This window comes from Heteronotia binoei, chromosome 16, assembly GCF_032191835.1.
Source record: "Heteronotia binoei isolate CCM8104 ecotype False Entrance Well chromosome 16, APGP_CSIRO_Hbin_v1, whole genome shotgun sequence".
NCBI lineage: Eukaryota > Metazoa > Chordata > Lepidosauria > Squamata > Gekkonidae > Heteronotia > Heteronotia binoei.
This window is the reverse complement of record NC_083238.1, coordinates 17,589,280-17,602,748: the sequence shown is the minus strand read 5'-3', so window position 1 is coordinate 17,602,748 and position 13,469 is coordinate 17,589,280. Positions and strand designations below refer to the sequence as shown.

At 43.2% G+C, this 13,469-nt stretch overlaps 1 protein-coding gene across 3 annotated transcripts in view; it reads right to left on the bottom strand.

The window, feature by feature from the left end:
• The window catches only part of FMNL2 (formin like 2), a 304,440-nt gene that overhangs the window by 163,182 nt on the left and 127,789 nt on the right, over positions 1-13,469 (bottom strand). The gene's annotated exons all lie outside the window — the stretch shown is intronic.

The following is a 13,469-nucleotide window of genomic DNA, read 5'->3' as shown; positions in this document are numbered from 1 at the left end:
GTTCTCCAGGAGGAAACGGCTGATTTGGAGGGTGGCGTGTGTGGCATTGTACCTGTCTGAGGTCCCACCCCTCCTCAAACCCCACTCTCTCCAGGTTTCACCCCTTAAATCTCCAGGAATTTCCTAAGCTGGCATTGGCAACCCTATCTCCTTCCCTTTATCTGCCCCTCTGACTTCAGCTTTCCATTGCTTCTGCCCTCTCTACAGCCTCCACCTAGGGAAAGGATGGTCTCTCTTATGTCATTCTCTTCTCCCCCCTTTGATATGAACAACAACTCTGTGAGTCAGGTTAGGCTGAAAGTCTATGACTGGTCCAAAATCACCCAGTCAGCTCCCACAGCAAGGCCCTGGGTCTGGCAGACCCTGCTCTGAAGCCCTAACTCCTATATCCTCCTCCGCAAACTCTACCACAGAATCTCCTGGAATTTCCCACCAACCTGGAACTGGCAGCTGTAGTCAGGACTGGACCCAATGAGTTCTCCCTCAGAGGCCTTTAGTGATACCTTCCAGACTAACACTCACTCACACTCTCTCTCTGTCATACACACACCAGGCACTTTCAGAGCTTCTGGGGCATGTGAACGAAAGTGCTTCACAGGAGAACTCCTGCCACATGTTTCTTGTACTTCCAGTTTAACATTCTACTACAAGAGTATGCACAAAGCTGCCTTGCAGACATGTCCTTAAATGTCACAAATAGTTTCTAGGGATAGGCAATATGGGTAGGTGCCTCTCCCAAGTGAGGCTGGTGTATATCAGGTCTTGGATAGCTACCATTCCCAGAGAGGAAAATAAAGAAAAAATAGTTTTCCTCAGAATAAGCATTTGGAATGCTATTATCAGCCTTTTCTTAGGTTACAGCAGCTTCCAACCAAAGAGAGAGGGGGACAGAAAATTCAAGCGACAAATGCTTTCTGTGCTCTGTAATGTTCAAATGCAATTGTTCCATCTTCCCCTACAATTAGATGAGCAAAATGTCCCTGAAGTTTCTCTTAGGAAAGACTGAAATAAGTTTTTTTTTCTTTATTTATACACACTTGTTAGGACACAGCTTCTGAGCTGCTCTTGCATACCACACAAACCAAGGAACTATTAGTATAATTGAAGCACAATGACTTCTCACTGTGGACAGCAATGAGCAATTTAAACATTCAGTGTGCAATGCTCTTCATGTGAGTTTTGTTCTATTGATTAGCGATGGAACTCCTAATTGCCTTTAGTGCTGCCACACTTTATTATAAGTGCAAGCTTTCTGGTCATCACAACTAGGAAGCATGCCGGTTTGTTTGGAACTCAAGATGCTACCTGTACAATGATTTGCCTGGGTAATCTGGCAACCATCAGTCAAATTGATGAAATAAGCGAGGAGAGCGCAGCAGTTAGAATGTCAAACCAGGATCTGGGAAACCCAGGTCTGAATCCCCATTTTGCCACAGCATCTTGCTGGATGAAATTAGGCCAGTCATGTTCTCTAACCATCCTCACAGGGTGGTTGTTGTGAGGATAAAATAGAGGACAGTATAAGCTGATTTAGGGCACCGCGGGAGGGGAAGCAGGACTATGGCTATGGGGGCCTCTGGGGTCCCTGCCCCCGACTTCTTGCAGAGCCCCCCCCCCAAACTCAGGGCTTCCATTCTGGCCCTGCCTCACTCTCCCCCCCACCTCCTTCTCAGGTTAGGAGGATGGGAGAGCAAGAGATGGTGCGTCTCTGAGCTTCTTGCAGCTGGCTGGCTCCAAGAAGCAGGAAGACCAGGCCTGCCAGCGCTGCCTTTCTCTTGTCTTCTGCTTAGCTGAGCAGGACAGGAGAGCAGAAAGACCTGGCCTGACACCCCACCTTTTTAAGTCAGAAGGGATGCTTTTCAAATATCTGAGTGCCCCCCCCCCAAAAAAAATTGTGAAGCTCCCTGACCTTAAAAAACAAAATCCTGGTTATGTCCCTGGAGAAAAGCTATGTATAATGTTTTAATAAACAATTTATTGTATTTAATAAACATAATAAAATGAAATAATACAGAACAGTGCAATAGTTATAAGTTAATAGTAGTACAGCAATAAAAAATTACAAATGTCTTATTTTAAACACATACTGGTAATTTTCAATGTTTAAAACACCATTGTCCCAAATACTTTGTCTCAATAAAGAGTCTATAGTCTAAGGAATTTTGAATCTAGTAAGATCACCATAAACAGCGTGTATACATTGTCATATTTTGATAAAATGTGTAATGTTTTTAGCTTCCTTTTTAGCTAGGGTTCATGGTACTATCTATTGCTGTCTTGAGTGGGCACTATACTAAAAAACCCTACTCTGAGCATCTGTGCGGCTGTGGATCTGGCTCCATTGAAACCACAGACAGAGCATGTCCTTTTTTTTCTGCCAAAGATGCAAGCATCTAAGAACACAGTTTATTGATCCATTAGTTCCTGACGCTGACTTGCCTGTAAGCAAGTAAACTTCGACTCTTGCTTGGTGGCTCTGATCCAGCCATTACAGTTTCAGTAGTGAAATTTCTCCTGGGATTCTTTGGATATAAGAGACATGAGGTAAACCAGGGCTTTTTCGGTAGCAGGAATCCCTTTGCATATTTGACTGCACCCCCCTGATGTAGCCAATCCTGCAAGAGTTTACAGCCTAATACGCAAAGGAGTTCCTGCTACAAAAAAAGCCCTGAGGTGCTCAAAGGATCTATGCATTACTGAATAGGCAACGTATAGTAAATAAAGTAACTAAATGGGCAAATAAGGAATAAGAATTCTAAATCTGGAAAATATCTAGTACTTTGGCATGTTTTATCGACTGTAATAAACACAATATTGCCTGAGATAAGTGGAGTACAATTCGGCTAAGTATCAGCCTTGTGACTTTTGCTTTAGTTAAATTTTTGCTTACGATATTTAGAAATATTGTATAATGTAAATACTGTGTTCATAATTATGTATTTTGTATTGTATCTCATTTGCTTATGACTAATAGGTCTATGAGCATTAATATGAATGGAACTGAACAAATCAAATGAAATAAGAAGTTTCATCTGCTCCAAGCTCAAAGCCTAGGTTTGCCAATCCCCAGGTCCCAGCGGGGGATCCCCTGGTTTTGCAGGCTCTTTCCCACCGCAGTCAGCTGGCCGGAAGGGGGGGAACCCCGCCCAGAGCCCCTACCTGCCTTTCCACTTCAGAACCTTGGAAAGGCTTATATGAACATATGAAGCTGCCTTACACTGAATCAGACCCTTGGTCCATCAAAGTCAGTATTGTCTACTCAGACTGGCAGCGGCTCTCCAGGGTCTCCAGCTGAGGTTTTTCACACCTTTTTGCCTGGACCCTTTTTTGGAGATGCCGGGGATTGAACCTGGGACCTTCTGCTTCCCAAGCAGATGCTCTACCACTGAGCCACCGTCCCTCCCAAAGGCTTGTTCTGGATGGTGTGTCTGTGTCTTTAAATCTAGGACTCAGCCAATGTAGACCTTCTCAAGGGACAAGAATGCCTCAGAGGTTCTTGTCAAGAAATATCACAGCTCCAAGGCTGGGAAGTTGGTTCCCCTCAAAGTATCCTCAAAAAGGGCACAGGAAAGGGGGGAGGCACAGATTGCTCAATTCTTGGATGGAAAGTTCTACCTTGTCAAAAGGGCAGTATCCAACATGAAAACAGAATCAGACAAATATGCACCACAGCTCTAACATTTTCCAATAGTTCTCTAGATTTCCTTTCCACTACTGCGAGCAAAGCTGGGGAATGAGTCATTGGGAACAAGGGCTAAGATCACAACACAAAAACCTCTATTCACAGTCGCTACGGTGGTCTCCCTAGAAAATGAACAGTGTATGCTAGCCAGGCAATACATTTTAACAGCACACATCTGGTTTTTGTGGAGGGAATGAACATGAAAATGCCTACTGTGTTGAATTGCTGTGAGTTTGTGCTTCATTCGTTTAGCTCTTGGCTGATTTGCTTTATTCCCCAAGCCCTTCTTAAAGCAAAAAAACAAAACAAAAAAGTGCCTACATGGGCTAGTCTTTGAATGCCACCATTCTGCTGATTTCATCAGATTACTAGTTGAGTAATGCACTAGTAGTTACAGCTTTGAATTACGGCAGCCAGGAGGCATTTGCTGTGAGAATATGCTATGAATTCTCAAGAACGATGCATGAAAGTTAAATAGTGCCAGGATCTCACCACCTCAGTAGCCTTCCTAGATTCCCTCTTAACATCAGCCCCACCTAACTTGGTTCATCTTTCATGGCACTTTTCAGCAAAACAACAGGCTTTTAAACATGGACTAAAACCTATTTTGACTTATGCAATGCAATCTGTATGCATTTTCAGATTAAGACTGTCAAACTTCTGCTGAATGACTCAAAATATATATTTCAAAGAGCAGGGTTTCTTACAGTGGAATCTTACGAACACTTTCTTGGGAGTAAATCCCACTGACTAGAAGGGTATAAATCTGCTTAGGGGTCACTTGGGTCCCACCTAGAAATGTTGCAGGCAAAAGTAGACGGGACAATTTTTGCTAATTCTCCCACACTGCAGCAACCCCAAAGGTGCCTCAGAAATGCTGCTCCTGGGGGGACAGAGGATTCCCAGAAACGGCTCTGGGGGAATCAAGAGGTCCATGAGAGGGGGAAATTGGCAAAAATCCCAACGCCCCAGTTTGCCCATGGAAATTCAAGGTGGGATCCAAGCCTAGGAGGTTTCAGACTTCTTCATTTATTTAGAAGAGCCAGTTTGGTGTAGTGGTTAAGTGTGTGGACTCTTATCTGGGAGAACCACGTTTGATTCCCCACTCCTCCATTTGCACCTGCTAGCATGGCCTTGGGTCAGCCATAGCTCTGGCAGAGGTTGTCCTTGAAAGGGCAGCTGCTGTGAGAGCCCTCTCCAGCCCCACCCACCTCACAGGGCGTCTGTTGTGGGGGAGGAAGGGAAAGGAGATTGTGAGCCACTCTGAGACTCTTCGGAGTGGAAGGCGGGATATAAATCCAATATCTTCATCTACCTCACAGGGTGTCTGTTGTGGGAGAGGATGGGAAAGGAGATTGTGAGCCACTCTGAGACTCTTCGGAGTGGAGGGCGGGATATAAATCCAATATCTTCATCTACCTCACAGGGTGTCTGTTGTGGGGGAGGATGGGAAAGGAGATTGTGAGCCGCTCTGAAACTCTTCGGAGTGGGGGGCGGGATATAAATCCAATATCATCATCATCATTTAAATACTTTTAAGGTTACTGTTTTCATTTACTTTCCTCCATATTATTACTCAAGGAGGTTTACATAATCAAATTACAAAATGGAGCTAATGCTGTAACAACTGAAACACATACATAAAAACAGCAAACACAATAAAACAACAAAATGTTAAAAATTTAAAGTGCTCGCTTCGGTAGCACATATACTAAAAATTTAAAGAAAGAATTCAGATCCATTCAAATAACTAATACAGCCAATAGAAAATAAAGCAGCAAAATTAAACACTCTAGATTAAGAGCACATCAAATCACCTAGCTAGGGGAACAATAAACATAAAAACATGCTGAGAGTTCAGACAATAAAGAATGTCATATTTCACCACCAATTTTAGTGCAGTCATATTTAAGATTGCCCCTGTCAGATAAGACGCAAAAACCTGTGGGCTGTGGTTCAAATAATGTAATGTTGTTCTTCATACATTGTATTTTTTCATTATTTTTCAACTTTACTTGAAAATCCTAATTGTAGCTTACATATGAAGCTACCTTTATACCCTCAGTCCGCCTAGCCCAATACACCAGCCAGTTTGGTGTAGTGGTTAAGTGTGTGGACTCTTATCTGGGAGAACCGGGTTTGATTCCCCACTCTTCCACTTGCACCTGCTGGCATGGCCTTGGGTCAGCCAGAGCTCTGGCAGAAGTTGTCCTTGAAAGGGCAGCTGCTGGGAGAGCCCTCTCCAGCCCCACCCACCTCACAGGGTGTCTGTTGTGAGGGAGGGAGATAAAGGAGATTGTGAGCCGCTCTGAGACTCTTCGGAGTGGAGGGCGGGATATAAAATCCAATATCTATCCTCCACTTAGAGAATGGCAGTTGCTCTCCAAGGTCCCAGGTATCCAGCCTTGCCAGCTGCCTGCTAACAGTGGGCAATCCCTTGCCCTCAATCTCCTGCCCTTGATAATTTGAAAATGGGAGAATAATTGCAGGGGAGGGGTTTGATGATGATGCTCTAGGTATTTCACCAATCTCTGTGATTGGAGGGATGCCTAGAGTATCACCTGGAAGTTACATCACATCCTCCACTTTAGGAATTTCCACATTCTTTATGGTTTTTACCAGAGACTGAAGAAATTCCGAGAGCATAATGGAAGATACGATATCACATCTCCTGAAACTCCACCATCCTCTGGTACTGTCCCCCAAGCCTCCTAGCATTTGCAGGCACAGGGCTGTCAATCCTACAGGTGTTCTAGATCTCCTTTCTGAGGTCCTTTAAATGGAAATGACAGAGACTGAACTTGGGATCTTTTGCAAGACAAATAAATCTTATATTACTAAGCTCAGCCCAGTCTTGAGTTCTGTAACATTACTACATGTTCATCTTGCAGGTTAAGGTAGTCAAAGTTGTTATGCAATACACTCTTCAGATGTCTATGCAACCCAGCCTTTCCTTGAAAGGTTCTGTTAACTTCCTATTCAGCATCATCACTTTTCACTTTTGGGGAGGGACGATGGCTCAGTGGTAGAGCATCTGTTCGGGAAGCAGAAGGTCCCAGGTTCAATCCCTGGCATCTCCAAAAAAGGGTCCAGGCAAAGAGGTGTGAAAAACCTCAGCTTGAGACCCTGGAGAGCCGCTGCCAGTCTGAGAAGACAATACTGACTTTGATGGACCAAGGGTCTGATTCAGTAGAAGGCAGCTTCATATGTTGATATGTTCACTATCAAAAATGAGATTTTTTTAGTGATGAACACTACAACTATCAAGCTGAACATTTCATTGACTTTTGCCCCACCCCAAAATAATTCCAGAGAACTGGCATTAAACAAAAATAAAGATCTGTTTCAAGCCCGCAAGAGTATGTAGCAGACTTACTAAAATATTGACCTCTTAAACACACTTGCCTTCAATGAAATCGAAAACACTCAAGCATACATACACACACTCGCGCTATGCAAAAGGGATAGACTTCCATGCCTACTTCAGAAAACTGTCTCTTTGGCGCCGTATAGCCGCAATACAAATTGCTATTTGTTAAATCAGTGCAAGACACGCAACTCAACAGATGCATGATACGCTTTTCCATTGCTCCTTTCCACATGGCAAAAATGACTAACAGAAGATGACTTGGAACAAGCAAGCATTGGCTTGTTTAAATAGAAGGCTCCCACTTTCTTGTTCAAAGGGAAGAAATTTATAACTGGCATGTGTGGACTACTTCTATTCTTCCTACTGGAAAAATTACTAATTCCTCTTACTAATAAATCCCAATGATGGCATTTAAATGTTACAATGTCCTCAATGTTCACTAGAGCCGAAGCCAGATTCATATCAAGCCATGGTTCCCAGGGGTTTTTTTTTTTCATTTCTCCTCTCCCCAGAATACAAAATTAAAGATATTTAAAACAGTGCCCTACAGGTGCCATTCATAATACAGTGAACATTTCAAAGTTTTGCTCTGTTTTAGAAATAAAATGCAGCATTCATTTTTCAGGTTCTTTAGGCAGAGAGAGGAACGTGAACCTAATAAGCACATATAAATCTTCTCTGACCCACTTTTACTGCTGATATTTCAAAAGCATGAAGAATAATTCCCCAGGATGTTTTGAGGGCTTCTGTGCATCTAAATATAACATATCACTCACAAGCAGGTTAAGAAAATTAAATACCCTATTTACCACACATTCTGTACGTATGTACTCCAAGGCTTGTAAGACCTCTAAACTTATTTCTGTGCAAGAACTGTGGCTTTTCAAAATACCCTTTCTGCATTATTTTGCACAGATCCATTTTGTGTGAGGTTCTTGGGAATGTAGTTCAATTTCAGGCATCCTATGCAAAAATCTCCGCATTGCTCTTAATATGATAAAGAGTATCACACAAAACTTTTTAAAATAGCTTGCAGCCAAAGAAAGGCTTGCAATCCTACTACTATTATCTGCCAGTGGAAGTCACCTTCTGTTGACAGAACTGTGGGGGACATTTTCACCAAATCTTCTTTGCCATTTTGTCCTCCATTCGGTTTTCATGAGGACCCTGACCCACCCACCCACCCCAAAACAGAAAATTGGGGGCAGTGAGCGGCAACAGAAAAGGAGGCAGGAAAGTCTCATCTTGCAAGCTTCTTGCATTCATGGTTCACTGGATACAAGCCAACAATGTCAAAAACACCAACAATGTCAGAAGCACCTTTGTAAAAAAATTCTTCGTAGCAAATGTTGAGCATTATTAGCTGTTTATTATGTTATCTTTAAACAGTGAGATCCTATTTTCTTCTCTAGCCTAGCTTTCATTAATGAACCCTGGCACGTGCTAGTTAGCAAAGAGGAAAAAGTAATTATCTAAAGTTCTTAATCTAATATGCCACCTTGTAGGTATCTTATCACTCTCCTAACCACACTGTCCTATTTTTGAACAGAATGCTCTTTTTAAACTATTCATTTTTATCCTCTTTCTCCCATACTGTGGTCAGGTTTCTTGCACAGGGCAATGTATCAAACCAGCATCATCTTCTGTGGTACAAGCCAGACTTCAATAGAGGTTGTACATCTACACCAGTGAAATGGGCCCCCCGGACCAATTTTGTAAGGGTCCTGTAAAGACACTTTCACAGAAGAAAACAAACAAGAAATCATTCTAGCAGACTATAACCTCTCAAAGCTCTTTTTCACTGCCATAACACAGCCCAACAGAATAGTGCAAGAGATGCTACAGATGAACCTTCAGACTGGGCAATATCAATGGTAACCAGAAGCAAAGTTGGGTCTGCCTCTAGCTGATTATTAGGCTCATACATGGACGTGTGAACATTAATGAGCTAGTGTATCCACCTATAATGCAGCAAGCAATATGCTAATGTATGCATTCTAATTATACCATGGCAGGGCTGAGGTGGACAAGTAGTTAAGTGCCACTTGACCAGGAGAACCCCTTTTCCTCTTTAATTAATTAAACACTTTGAATCTGACACAGAGCCAAATCTAAAGCCTATATTCTGACCAAAGGCAATTAAAACAAACAGATTTAATAGTCTGGCCTTCTGTTGAGGAGGCGGTCACGGCGAGACTAGCTGTCAATCCTAAACAGAGTTACACCCTTCTGAAGCCTATGAATTTCAAAGGAGTTAGAAGGCTGCGCCTCTTCTTAGGACTGCATTGAAATCACCTGATCTGAGCACAGCAGTCAGGGAAGAAAACAACCGAAAGCCCTGTGCTTAGTTGTTTCAGGTTTTCCGTTGGTTAGTTTGATAGTTTAGTAAACAAGCAACATGCTTCATTGTGAACCACCATACAGCATTTCCTGTGGGCAATATCTAATCACTGATCGATACCGTCAGGAGTGAGGAAAATGTTTAGAATGCCAGATCAGCAAAAAAAAAAAAAGTGCTTTATGTCACAAACACACAAAATACTTGAAGTTCTTACTACAGTCCTCTACCATACAAAAACACCAGCTAAACTAAGCGATAAACAGATTTGGTCTGTTTGACTTGCACTGACTTCTTTTTTTAAAAAAGCAGAAAATCAGTGTTTTTTAAAAACAGTTGGCGATGCACCAAAACAGACTACGATAGGAACAAAAACCCATAAGGAAAAGAAAGAAGCTACTTTTCACCTTCACCTGTGAAGGGTTCGCAAGTGTTTTATTGAAGGAGACTGAACTCAAGTATGAGCCAGCCCTCTCAGAAGCTCTGTGGGGACGTGCAGAATCACAGGTATCAACTGAATGGTTCATGGGACTCCATGAGTAGAGAGTAACGTAGCATTGTGAATCACCTTGAACCACAAGGAAAAGTGGGGTATGTATTACAAAACAAGGAATAAATAAAAATAAAGCACCTTGCCCATTCCAATATTATCTTGTGTGATTAATTTAATAAAACACTTTCATAATTAAGAATTCTTCTAATTTGCTAAAAGTAGACACACATCAGGTCTGCAGTGAACATGACTCTCCCTAAACTCCCTTATCTTGAGAAACACCAAGAAAAACAAAAGGAAACATGTCATGGACCAAGAGCGGACTTCCATGGAATACGACTCTTAATCTACTGAACGGTATGGCATAAACGACAATCCTCAAACAGATGAATGACTAGAAGGACTCTGAGAAGAATGAAGACCTGCATTGTGGACCATCTCAGGAAGCACAAACTTGCAGAGATATGTGCCAGGTTCTGCTACTCCTTTGTGGATACCAGAAGAGGGCTGCAGCTCCACGGCGTGATTCCCTCGCTCTTATGTTCGTTGCACTGCCTCAGAATGCGACTGGAGGGCGGTTGTTGTCACCTTTTTCTTCCCTCTGCCATTCCCATGCTTAATCTCCCTCTCCCTGTGTATCCTTCCCAGAATAAGTCACGGACTCTTCCTCCCTGGCAGGCATGTTTCTGCAAGGTTAAATCACCCACCCCACGTCCACCACCTTCCTCCTCCCCCAATCCCTGAGAAGAGTCTGGAAGGGCAGAGAGTTGACAGCCTTCGATTCCTGAGGGATGGTGAATCAGTGAGCCTCGTTCAGCTGGAATGGATACACTCCTAAATGGATGAGTGTTGCTGCAAGGTGTGGGTTTTGGCTGCCTGCAGGTACCAGGTAGGATGTTCTCCTGAGTAGCCGAGGCACGTGGTGCAGTGTTCCAGCCGGGTTCTGCTTTGGCTTGATAGGGACCAGGAGACAAGGGGGCAGAGAAGTCCAGGGTCCACCCTAAAGGGCCCAACTCTGGACAACATCTTCAGATGTAGATGAGAGAAAACCCAAGGGACTATGCTTCTATTCCCCTTAATGTTTCCTTACTAATGTTCTAAGATATGATTATACTTTACTGGAAACTCCTTTAGCTCTTCAGCATTACCACAGAGTAAGTAGAAGGCATATCAGCCTCCTCAGAATGCTTCCCTTTGAATAGAGTGGTGTTCCATACAAAACTGACTTTATTTAGGGAGATGAGCCTAAAACACATTGAAGAATTTCTGCCTTCAGTAGACTTTGTGCTCTCTGACTTGGGCACTGTTGGCTAGCCTTTACTGTCACAGGACACCAGTGGCGGACTGGCCAGGGTGTCAGTTTACCCGATGGCAAGTGGGCCGTGTGGGCCCCTGATGAAGTGGGGCCCTCTTAAACATTAGACAATATGTTAAAAATGTTAACGACCTTGAAAATATATTAGAAGTTCCGATATTATTACCATAATGCAACTAAAATGTATTTTGCATTACTATTTTAATGAATTTTTTTAATAAAATCATTTTTCGAGGATACCTCTGTATTTCTTTTCTGCACTTTCCCTTTCCTCTGTCGTTTCCCTTCTGCCTTCAAGTTTCCTTGCTCCCAGAGACAGGTTGGCCGTTATAGCTACTGGGGAACTTCCAGGTGGGCCAATGGCCTGTCCCCTCCCCCCCTCACACACACAGAGGCATAAAACAAAAAGTTCTGCCAGGACTCGAAGATCAACTAGTCTAGCAAACCTTTTCTTCCCCCCCACCCAGGTTGTGACCACTGTATTTGTAAATGCAGGGAACATGCTGTCCTTGGGACAGAGCATCTTCAGTAGAGCTATCGACCTCAAGATGGAGCCTAGAGTTCTTGTGCTGATCCAAGCAGTACATGACCCAAGGAGGCAAGCAGCACATGACCCAAGCAAGCAGCATGTAGCTAGGTGCCCAGTCCAGAGAAGGCAGCACCCTAGCTCAGACAAGTTGCTGGCAGATATGCCTAGCGTAACAGAGCCTGGTTTAGCATACTGATGGACATACATAAGCTTGGCAGAGCAGTATGACCTTAATGAGCAGTAGGCCCTGACCTTAATAGCCCAAGCTAGCCCCATCTCACCAGATCTCGAGCTTTGCCATGCAAACTGTGAGGCTGGCTGGCCTTTTCTTCTTCTCTCTTTTTCCTCTTTCGTGGGAGCGTGGCCAAGCTGGGATGTGGGGCAGCCCCTTGTCCGGATCAATTTTTCCCTCTTGGTCTATGTCTGCTTTCCCCTTCCTGATAAGTACAGGAGAAATGACCCATGAAAAATACCCATGGGACTTCTCATCATGCTCATCTCAGCAGGAGAACTTTCCATAATCTTCCTCTGGCTGAACTCTCCACACCACAAGTGAGCTGGTTGGATCTTATGCTGGAGGGATTTCTGTTGTTTATTCTGGAACCTTGTGTGTCAGGAGCACCTTTAATGAATTCTGTACATGTAGTCCCTTGAGTTGAGGCAACTGACAAGTCTTAAGAGGATTCCCCTCCCTAGACCTTTAGTGCAAGTAGGGACACCTCGATCTTGTCTTACTTGAATGTTAACTGGGAGGCTAAATCACAGCCTATGATTTAAAATTTTTAATTGTACCTTATGTGTTTTTTGAAAATTTTATTTATTCCTTATTAAAAAAATAAATTATAGCCTTCATAGTTGTGGGTGGGCCCTCCTTGTCTCTGGGCAACCAGTATTTTTAGACCCAGTCCACTGCTGCGGTACACTGTCCTGCATTTTGATACTATGCTACTACTGTAGCCTTCTCACTACCGCACAATGACTGTCTGTCTATCAAATCCTAAAACCCATCTTTAGCTAGGACTGAAGATGTTTTGAAACCTCACACCCATCCACTAGGATGTAGCATCTCCATATTAATCTAGGTATTTTAGCACCACGGTGAGTAAACGAATAAGAAACAAGCCCACCCAACAGCTTAAATGAAACAAATTATTTATTGAACCGCAGTGATCTACATGATACAAAATAAGTCCAAACATGTGGGGCTCACGCGCTTGAGCCCCCAGACCCCACAAAGCCTGAAGACAGAAATATGGGTGGATCATGCATTTGGCATATCGGCCTGAGCCGCCCAAGCTCTGTCTGAAAGGCTAAAGGGTGCAGACATCTTACACTCGTATTCTTGCTTCCTTTTGCTGACACAAGAACACAAGATTCTTACACCCGTGTTCAAACTACATTTTTGCGGTCCTCAGATAAATCTATTCCTGATAACTGCTGAGCTGGTATTAGTTCCTCTAGACTATGAAAACATGACCTCATGGACAGATGACTTCCTGTTAGGGCTTTTGTCTGTTCGATGCTGTGAGCTATTTTTATTTTTGGCGCAACTGATGCAGAGATAAATAAACCCTTGCTCAAAGAAGCAAGGCAGATGCATTCTCTCCTGAACACGTGTCGAGAGTCTTCATTCCTACACAAACACACTACCAAAGGAGAATAATATCATTTAGTGCTCATGAGCTTCAGTCGAAAACAGTTGAGGAAGGAGAAGTCAGAAGTACTTCGGTAACAAAAACACG